Source organism: Chiloscyllium punctatum, unplaced genomic scaffold (genome assembly GCF_047496795.1).
Source record: "Chiloscyllium punctatum isolate Juve2018m unplaced genomic scaffold, sChiPun1.3 scaffold_54, whole genome shotgun sequence".
In the NCBI taxonomy this organism is placed as follows: Eukaryota; Metazoa; Chordata; class Chondrichthyes; order Orectolobiformes; family Hemiscylliidae; genus Chiloscyllium; species Chiloscyllium punctatum.
Window position 1 is genome coordinate 9,864,945 of NW_027309789.1, and position 16,690 is coordinate 9,881,634.

Genomic DNA, 16,690 nt, shown 5'->3' on the forward strand with positions numbered 1-16,690 from the left:
CTGTTTCTCGCCCTCTGTTTCAGCCCCTCTGTTTCTCACCGTCTGTTTCAGCCCCTCTGTTTCAGCCCCTCTGTTTCTCGCTCTCTGTTTCAGCCCCTCTGTTTCTCGCCCTCTGTTTCAGCCCCTCTGATTCGGCCCCTCTGTTTCTCGCCCTCTGTTTCAGCCCCTCTGTTTCTCGCCCTCTGTTTCAGCCCCTCTGTTTCTCGACCTCTGTTTCAGTCCCTCTGTTTCTCACCGTCTGTTTCAGCCCCTCTGTTTCAGCCCCTCTGTTTCTCGACCTCTGTTTCAGTCCCTCTGTTTCTCGCTCTCTGTTTCAGCCCCTCTGTTTCAGCTCCTCTGTTTCTCGCCCTCTTTTTCTGCCCCTCTGTTTCTCGCCCTCTGTTTCAGCCCCTCTGTTTCTCGCCCTCTGCTTCAGCCCCTCTGATTAATCCCCTCTGTTTCAGCCCCTCTGAATCAGCCCCTCTGATTCAGCCCCTCTGTTTCAGCCCCTCTGTTTCAGCCCCTCTGTTTCTCGCCCTCTGTTTCAGCCCCTCTGATTCTCACCCTCTGTTTCAGCCCCTCTGTTTCAGCCCCTCTGTTTCTCGCTCTCTGTTTCAGCCCCTCTGTTTCTCGCCCTCTGTTTCAGCCCCTCTGATTCAGCCCCTCTGTTTCTCGCCCTATGTTTCAGCCCCTCTGTTTCTCGCCCTCTGTTTCAGCCCCTCTGTTTCTCGCCCTCTGTTTCAGCCCCTCTGTTTCAACCCCTCTGTTTCAGCCCCTCAGTTTCTCCACCTCTGTTTCAGCCCCACTATTTCTCGCCCTCTGTTTCAGCCCCTCTGTTTTAGCCCCACTGTTTCAGCCCCTCCATTTCTCGCCCTCTGTTTCAGCCCCTCTGTTTTAGCCCCACTGTTTCAGCCCCTTTGTTTCTCGCCCTCTGTATCAGCCCCTCTGTTTCAGCCCCACTGTTTCAGTCCCTCTGTTTCTCGCCCTCTGTTTCTGGCCCTCTGTTTCAGCCCCTCTGTTTCTCGCTCTCTGTTTCAGCCCCTCTGTTTCAGACCCTCTGTTTCAGCCCCTCTGTTTCAGCCCCTCTGTTTCTCGCCCTCTGTTTCAGCCCCTCTGTTTCTTGCCCTCTGTTTCAGCCACTCTGTTTCTCGCCCTCTGTTTCTGGCCCTCTGTTTCAGCCCCTCTATTTCTCGCCCTCTGCATCAGCCGCTTTGTTTCAGCCCCTCTGTTTCAGCCCCTCTTTTTCAGCCCCTCTGTTTCTCGCCCTCTGTTTCTCGCCCTCTGTTTCAGCCCGTCTGTTTCTCGCCCTCTGTTTCAGCCCCTCTGTTTCAGCCGCACTGATTCAGCCCGTCTGATTCAGACCCTCTGTTTCTCGCCCTCTGTTCCAGCCACTCTGTTTCAGCCCCTCTGTTTCTGCCCTTCTGTTTCAGCCTCTCTGTTTCAGCCCCTCTGTTTCTTGCCCTCTGTTTCAGCCTCTCTGTTTCTCGACCTCTGTTTCAGTCCCTCTGTTTCTCGCCATCTGTTTCAACCCCTCTGTTTTGCGCTCTCTGTTTCAGCCCCTCTGTTTCTGCTCCTCTGTTTCTCGCCCTCTGTTTCTGCCCCTCTGTTTCTCGCCCTCTGTTTCAGCCCCTCTGTTTCTTGCCCTCTGTTTCAGCCCCTCTGTTTAAGCCCCTCTGTTTCAGCCCCTCTGAATAAGCCCCTCTGATTCAGCCCCTCTGAATCAGCCCCTCTGATTCAGCCCCTCTGTTTCAGCCCCTCAGTTTCAGCCCCTCTGTTTCTCGCCCTCTGTTTCAGCCCCTCTGTTTCTCACCCTCTGTTTCAGCCCCTCTGTTTCAGCCCCTCTGTTTCTCGCTCTCTGTTTCAGCCCCTCTGTTTCTCGCCCTCTGTTTCTCGCCCTCTGTTTCTCGCCCTCTGTTTCAGCCCCTCTGATTCAGCCCCTCTGTTTCTCGCACTCTGTTTCAGCCCCTCTGTTTCTCGCCCTCTGTTTCAGCCCCTCTGTTTCTCGCCCTCTGTTTCAGCCCCTCTGTTTCTCGCCCTCTGTTTCAGCCCCTCTGTTTCTCGCCCTCTGTTTCAGCCCCTCTGTTTTAGCCCCACTGTTTCTGCCCCTTTGTTTCAGCCCCTCTGTTTCTCGCCCTCTGTTTCAGCCGCTCTGTTTCTCGCCCTGTGTATCAGCCCCTCTGTTTCAGCCCCTCTGTTTCAGTCCCTCTGTTTCTCGCCCTCTGTTTCAGCCCCTCTGTTTCAGCCCCTCTGTTTCTCGCCCTCTGTTTCAGCCCCTCTGTTTCTTGCCCTCTGTTTCAGCCACTCTGTTTCTCGCCCTCTGTTTCAGCCTCTCTGTATCTCGCCCTCTGTTTCAGATCCTCTGTTTCAGCCCCTCTGTTTCAGCCCCTCTGTTTCAGTCCTCTGTTTCTCGCCCTCTGTTTCAGGCCCTCTGTTTCTCGCCCTCAGTTTCAGCCTCTCTGTTTCTCGCCCTCTGTTTCTGCCCCTCTCTTTCAGCCCCTCTGTATCTCGCCCTCTGTTTCAGCCCCTCTGTTTCTCGCCCTCTGTATCAGCCGCTTTGTTTCAGCCCCTCTGTTTCAGCCCCTCTTTTTCAGCCCCTCTGTTTCTCGCCCTCTGTTTCAGCCCCTCTGTTTCAGCCCCTCTGATTCAGCCCGTCTGATTCAGCCCCTCTGTTTCTCGCCCTCTGTTTCAGCCACTCTGTTTCAGCCCCTCTGTTTCTTGCCCTCTGTTTCAGCCCCTCTGTTTCTCGCCCTCTGTTTCAGCCCCTCTGTTTCTCGCCCTCTGTTTCAGCCCCTCTGTTTCTCTCCCTCTGTTTCGCGCTCTCTGTTCCAGCCCCAGTGTTTCAGTCCCTCTGTTTCTCACCCTCTGTTTCTCGCCCTCTGTTTCAGGCTCTCTGTTTCAGCCCGTCTGTTTCAGCCCCTCTGTTTCAGCCCCTCTGTTTCTCGCCCTCTGTTTCAGCCCCTCTGTTTCAGCCCCTCTGATTCAGCCCGTCTGATTCAGCCCCTCTGTTTCTCGCCCTCTGTTTCAGCCCCTCTGATTCAGCCCCTCTGTTTCTCGCACTCTGTTTCAGCCCCTCTGTTTCTCGCCCTCTGTTTCAGCCCCTCTGTTTCTCGCCCTCTGTTTCAGCCCCTCTGTTTCAGCCCCTCTGTTTCTCGCCCTCTGTTTCAGCCCCTCTGTTTCTCGCCCTCTGTTTCAGCCCCTCTGTTTCTCGCCCTCTGTTTCAGCCCCTCTGTTTTAGCCCCACTGTTTCTGCCCCTTTGTTTCAGCCCCTCTGTTTCTCGCCCTCTGTTTCAGCCGCTCTGTTTCTCGCCCTGTGTATCAGCCCCTCTGTTTCAGCCCCTCTGTTTCAGTCCCTCTGTTTCTCGCCCTCTGTTTCAGCCCCTCTGTTTCAGCCCCTCTGTTTCTCGCCCTCTGTTTCAGCCCCTCTGTTTCTTGCCCTCTGTTTCAGCCACTCTGTTTCTCGCCCTCTGTTTCAGCCTCTCTGTATCTCGCCCTCTGTTTCAGATCCTCTGTTTCAGCCCCTCTGTTTCAGCCCCTCTGTTTCAGTCCTCTGTTTCTCGCCCTCTGTTTCAGGCCCTCTGTTTCTCGCCCTCAGTTTCAGCCTCTCTGTTTCTCGCCCTCTGTTTCTGCCCCTCTCTTTCAGCCCCTCTGTATCTCGCCCTCTGTTTCAGCCCCTCTGTTTCTCGCCCTCTGTATCAGCCGCTTTGTTTCAGCCCCTCTGTTTCAGCCCCTCTTTTTCAGCCCCTCTGTTTCTCGCCCTCTGTTTCAGCCCCTCTGTTTCAGCCCCTCTGATTCAGCCCGTCTGATTCAGCCCCTCTGTTTCTCGCCCTCTGTTTCAGCCACTCTGTTTCAGCCCCTCTGTTTCTTGCCCTCTGTTTCAGCCCCTCTGTTTCTCGCCCTCTGTTTCAGCCCCTCTGTTTCTCGCCCTCTGTTTCAGCCCCTCTGTTTCTCTCCCTCTGTTTCGCGCTCTCTGTTCCAGCCCCAGTGTTTCAGTCCCTCTGTTTCTCACCCTCTGTTTCTCGCCCTCTGTTTCAGGCTCTCTGTTTCAGCCCGTCTGTTTCAGCCCCTCTGTTTCAGCCCCTCTGTTTCTCGCCCTCTGTTTCAGCCCCTCTGTTTCAGCCCCTCTGATTCAGCCCGTCTGATTCAGCCCCTCTGTTTCTCGCCCTCTGTTTCAGCCACTCTGTTTCAGCCCCTCTGTTTCTTGCCCTCTGTTTCAGCCCCTCTGTTTCTCGCCCTCTGTTTAAGCCCCTCTGTTTCTCGCCCTCTGTTTCAGCCCCTCTGTTTCTCGCCCTCTGTTTCAGTCCCTCTGTTTCGCGCTCTCTGTTTCAGCCCCTCTGTTTCAGTCCATCTGTTTCTCGCCCTCTGTTTCTGCCCGTCTGTTTCTCGCACTCTGTTTCAGCCCCTCTGTTTCTCGCCCTCTGTTTCAGCCCCTCTGTTTCTCGCCCTCTGTTTCAACCCCTCTGATTCAGCCCCTCTGTTTCAGCACCTCTGAATCAGCCCCTCTGATTCAGCCCCTCTGTTTCAGCCCCTCTGTTTCTCACCCTCTGTTCCAGCCCCTCTGTTTCAGCCCCTCTGTTTCTCGCCCTCTGTTTCAGCCCCTCTGTTTCTCGCCCTCTGTTTCAGACCCTCTGATTCAGCCCCTCTGTTTCTCGCCCTCTGTTTCAGCCCCTCTGTTTCTCGCCCTCTTTTTCAGCCCCTCTGTTTCTTGCCCTCTGTTTCAGCCCCTCTGTTTCTCGCCCTCTGTTTCAGCCCCTCTGTTTCTATCCCTCTGTTTCAGCCCCTCTGTTTCTCACCCTCTGTTTCAGCCCCTCTGTTTCTCGCCCTCTGTTTCAGCCCCTCTATTTCTCACCCTCTGTTTCAGCCCCTCTGTTTCAGCCCCACTGTGTCAACCCCTCTGTTTCAGCCACTCTGTTTCTCGCCCTCTGTTTCAGCCCCTCTGTTTCTCGACCTCTGTTTCAGTACCTCTGTTTCTCGCCCTCTGTTTCTCGCCCTCTGTTTCAGCCCCTCTGTTTCTCGTCCTCTGTTTCAGCCCCTCTGTTTCAGCCCCTCTGTTTCAGCTCCTCTGTTTCCCGCCCTCTGTTTCAGCCCCTCTGTTTCTTGACCTCTGTTTCAGCCCCTCTGTTTCTCGCCCTCTGTTTCAGCCTCTCTGTTTCAGCCCCTCTGTTTCTCGCCCTCTGATTCAGCCCCTCTGTTTCAGCCCCTCTGTTTCAGTCCCTCTGTTTCTCGCCCTCTGTTTCTCACCCTCTGTTTCAGCCCCTCTGTTTCTCGCCCTCTGTTTCAGTCCCTCTGTTTCAGCCCCTCTATTTCTCGCCCTCTGTTTCAGCCCCTCTGTTTCAGCCCCACTGTGTCAGCCCCTCTGTTTCAGACCCTCTGTTTCTCGCCCTCTGTTTCAGCCCCTCTGTTTCTCGCCCTCTGTTTTAGCCCCTCTGTTTCTCGTCCTCTGTTTCAGCCCCTCTGTTTCAGCCCCTCTGTTTCAGTCCCTCTGTTTCAGCCCCTCTGTTTCTCGCCCTCTGTTTCAGCCCCTCTGTTTCTCGCCCTCTGTTTCAGCCCCTCTGTTTCTCGCCCTCTGTTTCAGCCCCTCTGTTTCAGCCCCTCTGTTTCAGCCCCTCCGTTTCTCGCCCTCTGTTTCAGCTCCTCTGTTTCTCGCCCTCTGTTAAAGCCCCTCTGTTTCTCACCCTCTGTTTCAGTCCCTCTGTTTCGCGCTCTCTGTTTCAGCCCCTCTGTTTCAGTCCCTCTGTTTCTCGCCCTCTGTTTCTGCCCGTCTGTTTCTCGCCCTCTGTTTCAGCCCCTCTGTTTCTCGACCTCTGTTTCAGCCCCTCTCTTTCTCGCCCTCTGTTTCAGACCCTCTGATTCAGCCCCTCTGTTTCAGCTCCTCTGAATCAGCCCCTCTGATTCAGCCCCTCTGTTTCAGCCCCTCTGTTTCAGCCCCTCTGTTTCTCGCCCTCTGTTTCAGCCCCTCTGTTTCAGCCCCACTGTGTCAGCCCCTCTGTTTCAGCACCTCTATTTCTCGCCCTCTGTTTCAGCCCCTCTGTTTCAGCCCCACTGTGTCAGCCCCTCTGTTTCAGCCCCTCTGTTTCTCGCCCTCTGTTTAAGCCCCTCTGTTTCTCGCCCTCTGTTTCAGCCCCTCTGTTTCAGCCCCTCTGTTTCAGTCCCTCTGTTTCTCGCCCTCTGTTTCTCGCTCTCTGTTTCAGCCCCTCTGTTTCTCGCCCTCTGTTTCAGCCCCTCTGTATCTCGCCCTCTGTTTCAGCCCCTCTGTTTCAGCTCCTCTGTTTCAGCCCCTCTGTTTCAGCCCCTCTGTTTCTCGCCCTCTGTTTCAGCCCCTCTGTTTCTCGCCCTCTGTTTCAGTCTCTCTGTTTCAGCCCCACTGTTTCAGCCCCTCTGTTTCTCGCCCTCTGTTTCAGCCCCTCTGTTTCAGCCCCTCTGTTTCAGTCCCTCTGTTTCTCGCCCTCTGTTTCTCGCCCTCTGTTTCAGACCCTCTGTTTCTCGCCCTCTGTTTCAGCCCCTCTGTTTCTCGCCCTCTTTTTCAGCCCCTCTGTTTCAGCCCCTCTGTTTCAGTCCCCCTGTTTCTCGCCCTCTGTTTCTCGCACTCTGTTTCAGCCCCTCTGTTTCTCGCCCTCTGTTTCAGCCCCTCTGTTTATCGCCCTCTGTTTCAGCCCCTCTGTTTCAGCCCCTCTGTTTCAGCCCCTCTGTTTCAGCCCCTCTGTTTCTCGCCCTCTGTTTCAGCCCCTCTGTTTCTTACCCTCTGTTTCAGCCCCTCTGTTTCTCGCCCTCTGTTTCAGCCTCTCTGTTTCTCGCCCTCGGATTCAGCCCCTCTGTTTCAGCCCCTCTATTTCAGCCCCTCTGTTTCAGCCCCTCTGTTTCTCGCCCTCTGTTTCAGCCCCTCTGTTTCTCGCCCTCTGTTTCAGCCCCTCGGATTCAGCCCCTCTGTTTCAGCCCCTCTGTTTCAGCCTATCTGTTTCAGCCCCTCTGTTTCTCGCCCTCTGTTTCAGCCCCTCTGTTTCTCGCCCTCTGTTTCAGCCCCTCTGATTCAGCCACTCTGTTTTAGCCCCTCTGATTCAGCCCCTCTGTTTCAGCCCCTCTATTTCAGCCCCTTTGTTTCAGCCCCTCTGTTTCATCCACTCTGTTTCTTGCCCTCTGTTTCTCACCCTCTGTTTCTCGCCCTCTGTTTCAGCCCCTCTGTTTTTCGCCCTCTGTTTCAGCCCCTCTGTTTCTCGCCCTCAGTTTCAGGTTCTCTGTTTCAGCCCGTCTGTTTCTGCCCCTCTGTTTCAGCCCCTCTGTTTCTCGCCCTCTGTTTCTCGCCCGCTGTTTCAGCCCCTTTGTTTCTCGCCCTCTGTTTCAGCCCCTCTGTTTCAGTCCCTCTGATTCAGCCCCTCTGATTCAGCCCCTCTGTTTCTCGCCCTCTGTTTCAGCCCCTCTGTTTCAGCCCCTCTGTTTCTGCCCCTCTGTTTCAGCCCCTCTGTTTCTCGCCCTCTGTTTCAGTCCCTCTGTTTTTCGCCCTCTGTTTCAGCCCCTCTGTTTGTCGCCCTCTGTTTCAGGCTCTCTGATTCAGCCCGTCTGTTTCAGCCCCTCTGTTTCAGCCCCTCTGTTTCTGGCCCTCTGTTTCTCGCCCGCTGTTTCAGCCCCTTTGTTTCTCGCCCTCTGTTTCAGCCCCTCTGTTTCAGCCACTCTGATTCAGACCCTCTGTTTCAGCCCCTCTGTTTCAGCCCCTCTGTTTCAAGCCCTCCGTTTCTGCCCCTCTGTTTCTCGCCCTCTGTTTCAGCCCCTCTGTTTCAGCCCCTCTGTTTCAGCCCCTCTGTTTCTCGCCCTCTGTTTCAGCCCCTCTGTTTCTCGCCCTCTGTTTCAGACCCTCTGTTTCAGCCCCTCTGTTTCTCGCCCTCTGTTTCTGCCCCTCAGTTTCTCGCCCTCTGTTTCAGCCCCTCTGTTTCTCGCCTTCTGTTTCAGCCCCTCTGATTCAGCCCCTCTGTTTCAGCCCTTCTGATTCAGCCCCTCTGATTCAGCCCCTCTGTTTCTCGCCATCTGTTTCAGCCCCTCTGTTTCAGCCCTTCTTTTTCAGCCACTCTGTTTCAGCCCCTCTGTTTCGCGCCCTCTGTTTCAGCCCCTCTGTTTCTCGACCTCTGTTTCAGCCCCTCTGTTTCGCGCTCTCTGTTTCAGCCCCTCTGTTTCAGCTCCTCTGTTTCTCGCCGTCTTTTTCTGCCCCTCTGTTTCTCGCCCTCTGTTTCAGCCCCTCTGTTTCTCGCCCTCTGTTTCAGCCCCTCTGATTCAGCCCCTCTGTTTCTCACCCTCTGTTTCAGCCCCTCTGATTCAGCCCCTCTGTTTCTCGCCCTCTGTTTCAGCCCCTCTGTTTCTCGCCCTCTGTTTCAGCCCCTCTGTTTCAGCCCCTCTGTTTCTCGCCCTCTGTTTCAGCCCCTCTGTTTCTCGCCCTCTGTTTCAGCCCCTCTATTTCTCGCCCTCTGTTTCAGCCCCTCTGTTTTAGCCCCACTGTTTCAGCCCCTTTGTTTCAGCCCCTCTGTTTCTCGCCCTCTGTTTCAGCCGCTCTGTTTCTCGCCCTCTGTATCAGCCCCTCTGTTTCAGCCCCTCTGTTTCAGTCCCTCTGTTTCTCGCCCTCTGTTTCAGCACCTCTCTTTCAGCCCCTCTGTTTCTCGCCCTCTGTTTCAGCCCCTCTGTTTCTCGCCCTCTGTTTCAGCCTCTCTGTATCTCGCCCTCTGTTTCTGCCCCTCTGTTTCAGCCCCTCTGTTTCAGCCCCTCTGTTTCAGTCCTCTGTTTCTCGCCCTCAGTTTCAGCCTCTCTGTTTCTCGCCCTCTGTTTCAGCCCCTCTGTTTCAGCTCCTCTGTTTCAGCCCCTCTGTTTCTCGCCCTCTGTTTCAGCCCCTCTGATTCAGCCACTCTGTTTTAGCCCCTCTGATTCAGCCCCTCTGTTTCAGCCCCTCTATTTCAGCCCCTTTGTTTCAGCCCCTCTGTTTCATCCACTCTGTTTCTTGCCCTCTGTTTCTCACCATCTGTTTCTCGCCCTCTGTTTCAGCCCCTCTGTTTTTCGCCCTCTGTTTCAGCCCCTCTGTTTCTCGCCCTCAGTTTCAGGTTCTCTGTTTCAGCCCGTCTGTTTCAGCCCCTCTGTTTCAGCCCCTCTGTTTCTCGCCCTCTGTTTCTCGCCCGCTGTTTCAGCCCCTTTGTTTCTCGCCCTCTGTTTCAGCCCCTCTGTTTCAGTCCCTCTGATTCAGCCCCTCTGATTCAGCCCCTCTGTTTCTCGCCCTCTGTTTCAGCCCCTCTGTTTCAGCCCCTCTGTTTCTGCCCCTCTGTTTCAGCCCCTCTGTTTCTCGCCCTCTGTTTCAGTCCCTCTGTTTTTCGCCCTCTGTTTCAGCCCCTCTGTTTCTCGCCCTCTGTTTCAGGCTCTCTGATTCAGCCCGTCTGTTTCAGCCCCTCTGTTTCAGCCCCTCTGTTTCTGGCCCTCTGTTTCTCGCCCGCAGTTTCAGCCCCTTTGTTTCTCGCCCTCTGTTTCAGCCCCTCTGTTTCAGCCACTCTGATTCAGACCCTCTGTTTCAGCCCCTCTGTTTCAGCCCCTCTGTTTCAAGCCCTCCGTTTCTGCCCCTCTGTTTCTCGCCCTCTGTTTCAGCCCCTCTGTTTCAGCCCCTCTGTTTCAGCCCCTCTGTTTCTCGCCCTCTGTTTCAGCCCCTCTGTTTCTCGCCCTCTGTTTCAGACCCTCTGTTTCAGCCCCTCTGTTTCTCGCCCTCTTTTCTGCCCCTCAGTTTCTCGCCCTCTGTTTCAGCCCCTCTGTTTCTCGCCTTCTGTTTCAGCCCCTCTGATTCAGCCCCTCTGTTTCAGCCCTTCTGATTCAGCCCCTCTGATTCAGCCCCTCTGATTCTCCCCATCTGTTTCAGCCCCTCTGTTTCAGCCACTCTGTTTCAGCCCCTCTGTTTCGCGCCCTCTGTTTCAGCCCCTCTGTTTCTCGCCCTCTGTTTCAGCCCCTCTGTTTTTCGCCCTCTGTTTCAGCCCCTCTGTTTCTCGCCCTCAGTTTCAGGTTCTCTGTTTCAGCCCGTCTGTTTCAGCCCCTCTGTTTCTCGCCCTCTGTTTGTCACCCGCTGTTTCAGCCCCTTTGTTTCTCGCCCTCTGTTTCAGCCCCTCTGTTTCAGTCCCTCTGATTCAGCCCCTCTGATTCAGCCCCTCTGTTTCTCGCCCTCTGTTTCAGCCCCTCTGTTTCAGCCCCTCTGTTTCTGCCCCTCTGTTTCAGCCCCTCTGTTTCTCGCCCTCTGTTTCAGTCCCTCTGTTTTTCGCCCTCTGTTTCAGCCCCTCTGTTTCTCGCCCTCTGTTTCAGGCTCTCTGATTCAGCCCGTCTGTTTCAGCCCCTCTGTTTCAGCCCCTCTGTTTCTGGCCCTCTGTTTCTCGCCCGCTGTTTCAGCCCCTTTGTTTCTCGCCCTCTGTTTCAGCCCCTCTGTTTCAGCCACTCTGATTCAGACCCTCTGTTTCAGCCCCTCTGTTTCAGCCCCTCTGTTTCAAGCCCTCCGTTTCTGCCCCTCTGTTTCTCGCCCTCTGTTTCAGCCCCTCTGTTTCAGCCCCTCTGTTTCAGCCCCTCTGTTTCTCGCCCTCTGTTTCAGCCCCTCTGTTTCTCGCCCTCTGTTTCAGACCCTCTGTTTCAGCCCCTCTGTTTCTCGCCCTCTGTTTCTGCCCCTCAGTTTCTCGCCCTCTGTTTCAGCCCCTCTGTTTCTCGCCTTCTGTTTCAGCCCCTCTGATTCAGCCCCTCTGTTTCAGCCCTTCTGATTCAGCCCCTCTGATTCAGCCCCTCTGTTTCTCGCCATCTGTTTCAGCCCCTCTGTTTCAGCCCTTCTTTTTCAGCCACTCTGTTTCAGCCCCTCTGTTTCGCGCCCTCTGTTTCAGCCCCTCTGTTTCTCGACCTCTGTTTCAGCCCCTCTGTTTCGCGCTCTCTGTTTCAGCCCCTCTGTTTCAGCTCCTCTGTTTCTCGCCGTCTTTTTCTGCCCCTCTGTTTCTCGCCCTCTGTTTCAGCCCCTCTGTTTCTCGCCCTCTTTTTCAGCCCCTCTGATTAAGCCCCTCTGTTTCAGCCCCTCTGAATCAGCCCCTCTGATTCAGCCCCTCTGTTTCAGCCCCTCTGTTTCAGCCCCTCTGTTTCTCGCCCTCTGTTTCAGCCCCTCTGTTTCTCACTCTCTGTTTCAGCCCCTCTGTTTCAGCCCATCTGTTTCTCGCTCTCTGTTTCAGCCGCTCTGTTTCTCGCCCTCTGTTTTAGCCCCTCTGATTTAGCCCCTCTGTTTCTCGCCTTCTGTTTCAGCCCCTCTGTTTCTCGCCCTCTGTTTCAGCCCCTCTGTTTCTCGCCCTCTGTTTCAGCACCTCTGTTTCAGCCCCTCTGTTTCAGCCGCTCTGTTTCTCGCCCTCTGTTTTAGCCCCTCTGATTTAGCCCCTCTGTTTCTCGCCCTCTGTTTCAGCCCCTCTGTTTCTCGCCCTCTGTTTCAGCCCCTCTGTTTCTCGCCCTCTGTTTCAGCCCCTCTGTTTCAGCCCCTCTGTTTCAGCCCCTCTGTTTCTCGCCCTCTGTTTCAGCCGCTCTATTTCTCGCCCTCTGTTTCAGCCCCTCGGTTTCAGCCCCTCTGTTTCAGCCCCTCTGTTTCTCGCACTCTGTTTCAGCCCCTCTGTTTCTCACCCTCTGTTTCAGCCCCTCTGTTTCAGCCCATCTGTTTCTCGCTCTCTGTTTCAGCCGCTCTGTTTCTTGACCTCTGTTTTAGCCCCTCTGATTTAGCCCCTCTTTTTCGCGCCCTCTGTTTCAGCCCCTCTGTTTCTCGCCCTCTGTTTCAGCCCCTCTGTTTCTCGCCCTCAGTTTCAGCCCCTCTGTTTCAGCCCCTCTGTTTCAGCCCCTCTGTTTCTCGCCCTCTGTTTCAGCCCCTCTATTTCTCTCCCTCTGTTTCAGCCCCTCTGTTTTAGCCCCACTGTTTCAGCCCCTCTGTTTCTCGCCCTTTGTTTCAGCCACTCTGTTTCTTGCCCTCTGTTTCAGCCCCTCTGTTTCGCGCTCTCTGTTTCAGCACCTCTGATTCTGCTCCTCTGTTTCTCGCCCTCTGTTTCTGCCCCTCTGTTTCAATCCCTCTGTTTCAGCCCCTCTGTTTCTCGCCCTCTGTTTCAGCCCCTCTGATTAAGCCCCTCTGTTTCAGCCCCTCTGTTTCAGCCCCTCTGTTTCTCGCCCTCTGTTTCAGCCCCTCTGTTTCGCGCTCTCTGTTTCAGCCCCTCTGATTCTGCTCCTCTGTTTCTCGTACTCTGTTTCTGCCCCTCTGTTTCAATCCCTCTGTTTCAGCCCCTCTGTTTCTCGCCCTCTGTTTCAGCCCCTCTGATTAAGCCCCTCTGTTTCAGCCCCTCTGATTCAGCCCCTCTGTTTCAGCCCCTCTGTTTCAGCCCCTCTGTTTCTCGCCCCACTGTTTCAGCCCCTCTGTTTCTCGCCCTTTGTTTCAGCCACTCTGTTTCTTGCCCTCTGTTTCAGCCCCTCTGTTTCGCGCTCTCTGTTTCAGCACCTCTGATTCTGCTCCTCTGTTTCTCGCCCTCTGTTTCTGCCCCTCTGTTTCAATCCCTCTGTTTCAGCCCCTCTGTTTCTCGCCCTCTGTTTCAGCCCCTCTGATTAAGCCCCTCTGTTTCAGCCCCTCTGATTCAGCCCCTCTGTTTCAGCCCCTCTGTTTCAGCCCCTCTGTTTCTCGCCCTCTGTTTCAGCCCCTCTGTTTCTCACCCTCTGTTTCAGCCCCTCTGTTTCTCGCTCTCTGTTTCAGCCCATCTGTTTCTCCCCCTCTGTTTCAGCCCCTCTGATTCAGCCCCTCTGTTTCTCGCCCTCTGTTTCAGACCCTCTGATTCAGCCCCTCTGTTTCTCGCCCTCTGTTTCAGCCCCTCTGTTTCTCGCCCTCTGTTTCAGCCCCTCTGTTTCAGCCCCTCTGTTTCTCGCCCTCTGTTTCAGCCCCTCTGTTTCTCGCCCTCTGTTTCAGCCCCTCTATTTCTCGCCCTCTGTTTCAGCCCCTCTGTTTTAGCCCCACTGTTTCAGCCCCTTTGTTTCAGCCCCTCTGTTTCTCGCCCTCTGTTTCAGCCGCTCTGTTTCTCGCCCTCTGTTTCAGCCCCTCTGTATCAGCCCCTCTGTTTCAGCCCCTCTGTTTCAGTCCCTCTGTTTCTCGCCCTCTGTTTCAGCCCCTCTGTTTCAGCACCTCTGTTTCTCGCCCTCTGTTTCAGCCCCTCTGTTTCTTGCCCTCTGTTTCAGCCACTTTGTTTCTCGCCCTCTGTTTCAGCCTCTCTGTATCTCGCCCTCTGTTTCTGCCCCTCTGTTTCAGCCCCTCTGTTTCAGCCCCTCTGTTTCAGTCCTCTGTTTCTCGCCCTCAGTTTCAGCCTCTCTGTTTCTCGCCCTCTGTTTCAGCCCCTCTGTTTCAGCCCCTCTGTTTCAGCCCCTCTGTTTCTCGCCCTCTGTTTCAGCCCCTCTGATTCAGCCACTCTGTTTTAGCCCCTCTGATTCAGCCCCTCTGTTTCAGCCCCTTTATTTCAGCCCCTTTGTTTCAGCCCCTCTGTTTCATCCACTCTGTTTCTTGCCCTCTGTTTCTCACCCTCTGTTTCTCGCCCTCTGTTTCAGCCCCTCTGTTTTTCGCCCTCTGTTTCAGCCCCTCTGTTTCTCGCCCTCAGTTTCAGGTTCTCTGTTTCAGCCCGTCTGTTTCAGCCCCTCTGTTTCAGCCCCTCTGTTTCTCGCCCTCTGTTTCTCGCCCGCTGTTTCAGCCCCTTTGTTTCTCGCCCTCTGTTTCAGCCCCTCTGTTTCAGTCCCACTGATTCAGCCCCTCTGATTCAGCCCCTCTGTTTCTCGCCCTCTGTTTCAGCCCCTCTGTTTCAGCCCCTCTGTTTCTGCCCCTCTGTTTCAGCCCCTCTGTTTCTCGCCCTCTGTTTCAGTCCCTCTGTTTTTCGCCCTCTGTTTCAGCCCCTCTGTTTCTCGCCCTCTGTTTCAGGCTCTCTGATTCAGCCCGTCTGTTTCAGCCCCTCTGTTTCAGCCCCTCTGTTTCTGGCCCTCTGTTTCTCGCCCGCTGTTTCAGCCCCTTTGTTTCTCGCCCTCTGTTTCAGCCCCTCTGTTTCAGCCACTCTGATTCAGACCCTCTGTTTCAGCCCCTCTGTTTCAGCCCCTCTGTTTCAAGCCCTCCGTTTCTGCCCCTCTGTTTCTCGCCCTCTGTTTCAGCCCCTCTGTTTCAGCCCCTCTGATTCAGCCCCTCTGATTCAGCCCCTCTGTTTCTCGCCCTCTGTTTCAGACCCTCTGTTTCAGCCCCTCTGTTTCTCGCCCTCTGTTTCTGCCCCTCAGTTTCTCGCCCTCTGTTTCAGCCCCTCTGTTTCTCGCCTTCTGTTTCAGCCCCTCTGATTCAGCCCCTCTGTTTCAGCCCTTCTGATTCAGACCCTCTGATTCAGCCCCTCTGATTCTCGCCATCTGTTTCAGCCCCTCTGTTTCAGCCACTCTGTTTCAGCCCCTCTGTTTCGCGCCCTCTGTTTCAGCCCCTCTGTTTCTCGACCTCTGTTTCAGCCCCTCTGTTTCGCGCTCTCTGTTTCAGCCCCTCTGTTTCAGCTCCTCTGTTTCTCGCCGTCTTTTTCTGCCCCTCTGTTTCTCGCCCTCTGTTTCAGCCCCTCTGTTTCTCGCCCTCTTTTTCAGCCCCTCTGATTAAGCCCCTCTGTTTCAGCCCCTCTAAATCAGCCCCTCTGATTCAGCTCCTCTGTTTCAGCCCCTCTGTTTCAGCCCCTCTGTTTCTCGCCCTCTGTTTCAGCCCCTCTGTTTCTCACCCTCTGTTTCAGCCCCTCTGTTTCAGCCCATCTGTTTCTCGCTCTCTGTTTCAGCCGCTCTGTTTCTCGCCCTCTGTTTTAGCCCCTCTGATTTAGCCCCTCTGTTTCTCGCCCTCTGTTTCAGCCCCTCTGTTTCTCGCCCTCTGTTTCAGCCGCTCTGATTCTCGCCCTCTGTTTCAGCACCTCTGTTTCAGCCCCTCTGTTTCAGCCGCTCTGTTTCTCGCCCTCTGTTTTAGCCACTCTGATTTAGCCCCTCTGTTTCTTGCCCTCTGTTTCAGCCCCTCTGTTTCTCGCCCTCTGTTTCAGCCTCTCTGTTTATCGCCCTCTGTTTCAGCCCCTCTGTTTCGCACTCTCTGTTTCAGCCCCTCTGTTTCAGCCCCTCTGTTTCTCGCCCTCTGTTTCTGCTCCTCTGTTTCTCGCCCTCTGTTTCAGCCCCTCTGTTTCTCGCCCTCTGTTTCAGCCCCTCTGATTCAGCACCTCTGTTTCAGCCCCTCTGAATCAGCCCCTCTGTTTCAGCCCCTCTGTTTCAGCCCCTCTGTTTCTCGCCCACTGTTTCAGCCCCTCTGTTTCTCACCCTCTGTTTCAGCACCTCTGTTTCAGCACCTCTGTTTCTCGCCCTCTGTTTCAGCCCCTCTGTTTCTCGCCCTCTGTTTCAGCCCCTCTGATTCAGCCCCTCTGTTTCTCGCCCTCTGTTTCAGCCCCTCTGTTTCAGCCCCTCTGTTTCAGCCCCTCTGTTTCTCGCCCTCTGTTTCAGCCCCTCTGTTTCTCGCCCTCTGTTTCAGCCCCTCTGTTTCAGCCCCTCTGTTTCTCGCCCTCTGTTTCTGCCCCTCTGTTTCTCGCCCTCTGTTTCAGCCTCTCTGTTTCTCGCCCTCTGTTTCAGCCCCTCTGTTTCAGCCCCTCTGATTCAGCCCCTCTGTTTCAGCCCCTCTGATTCAGCCCCTCTGTTTCAGACCCTCTATTTCAGCCCCTCTGTTTCAGCCACTCTGTTTCAGGCTCTCTGTTTCAGCCCGTCTGTTTCAGCCCCTCTGTTTCAGCCCCTCTGTTTCAGCCCCTCTGATTCAGTACCTTAGTTTCTCGCCCTCTGTTTCAGCCCCTCTGTTTCAGCCCCTCTATTTCAGCCCCTCTGTTTCAGCCCCTCTGTTTCAGGCGCTCTGTTTCAGCCCGTCTGTTTCAGCCCCTCTGTTTCAGCCCCTCTGATTCAGTCCCTTAGTTTCTTGCCCTCTGTTTCAGGCCCTCTGTTTCTCGCCCTCTGTTTCAGCCCCTCTGTTTCAGCCCCTCTGTTTCAGCCCCTCTGTTTCTCGCCCTCTGTTTCAGCCCCTCTGTTTCTCGCCCTCTGTTTCAGTCCCTCTGATTCAGCCTCTCTGTTTCTCGCCCTCTGTTTCAGCCCCTCTGTTTCTCGCCATCTGTTTCAGCCCCTCTGTTTCTTGCCCTCTGTTTCAGCCCCTCTGTTTCAGCCCCTCTGTTTCAGCCCCTCTGTTTCTCGCCCTCTGTTTCTGCCCCTCTGTTTCTCGCCCTCTGTTTCAGCCTCTCTGTTTCTCGCCCTCTGTTTCAGCCCCTCTGTTTCAGCCCCTCTGATTCAGCCCCTCTGTTTCAGCCCCTCTGATTCAGCCCCTCTGTTTCAGACCCTCTATTTCAGCCCCTCTGTTTCAGCCACTCTGTTTCAGGCTCTCTGTTTCAGCCCGTCTGTTTCAGCCCCTCTGTTTCAGCCCCTCTGTTTCAGCCCCTCTGATTCAGTACCTTAGTTTCTCGCCCTCTGTTTCAGCCCCTCTGTTTCAGCCCCTCTATTTCAGCCCCTCTGTTTCAGCCCCTCTGTTTCAGGCGCTCTGTTTCAGCCCGTCTGTTTCAGCCCCTCTGTTTCAGCCCCTCTGATTCAGTCCCTTAGTTTCTCGCCCTCTGTTTCAGGCCCTCTGTTTCAGCCCCTCTGATTCAGCCCCTCTGATTCAGCCCCTCAGTTT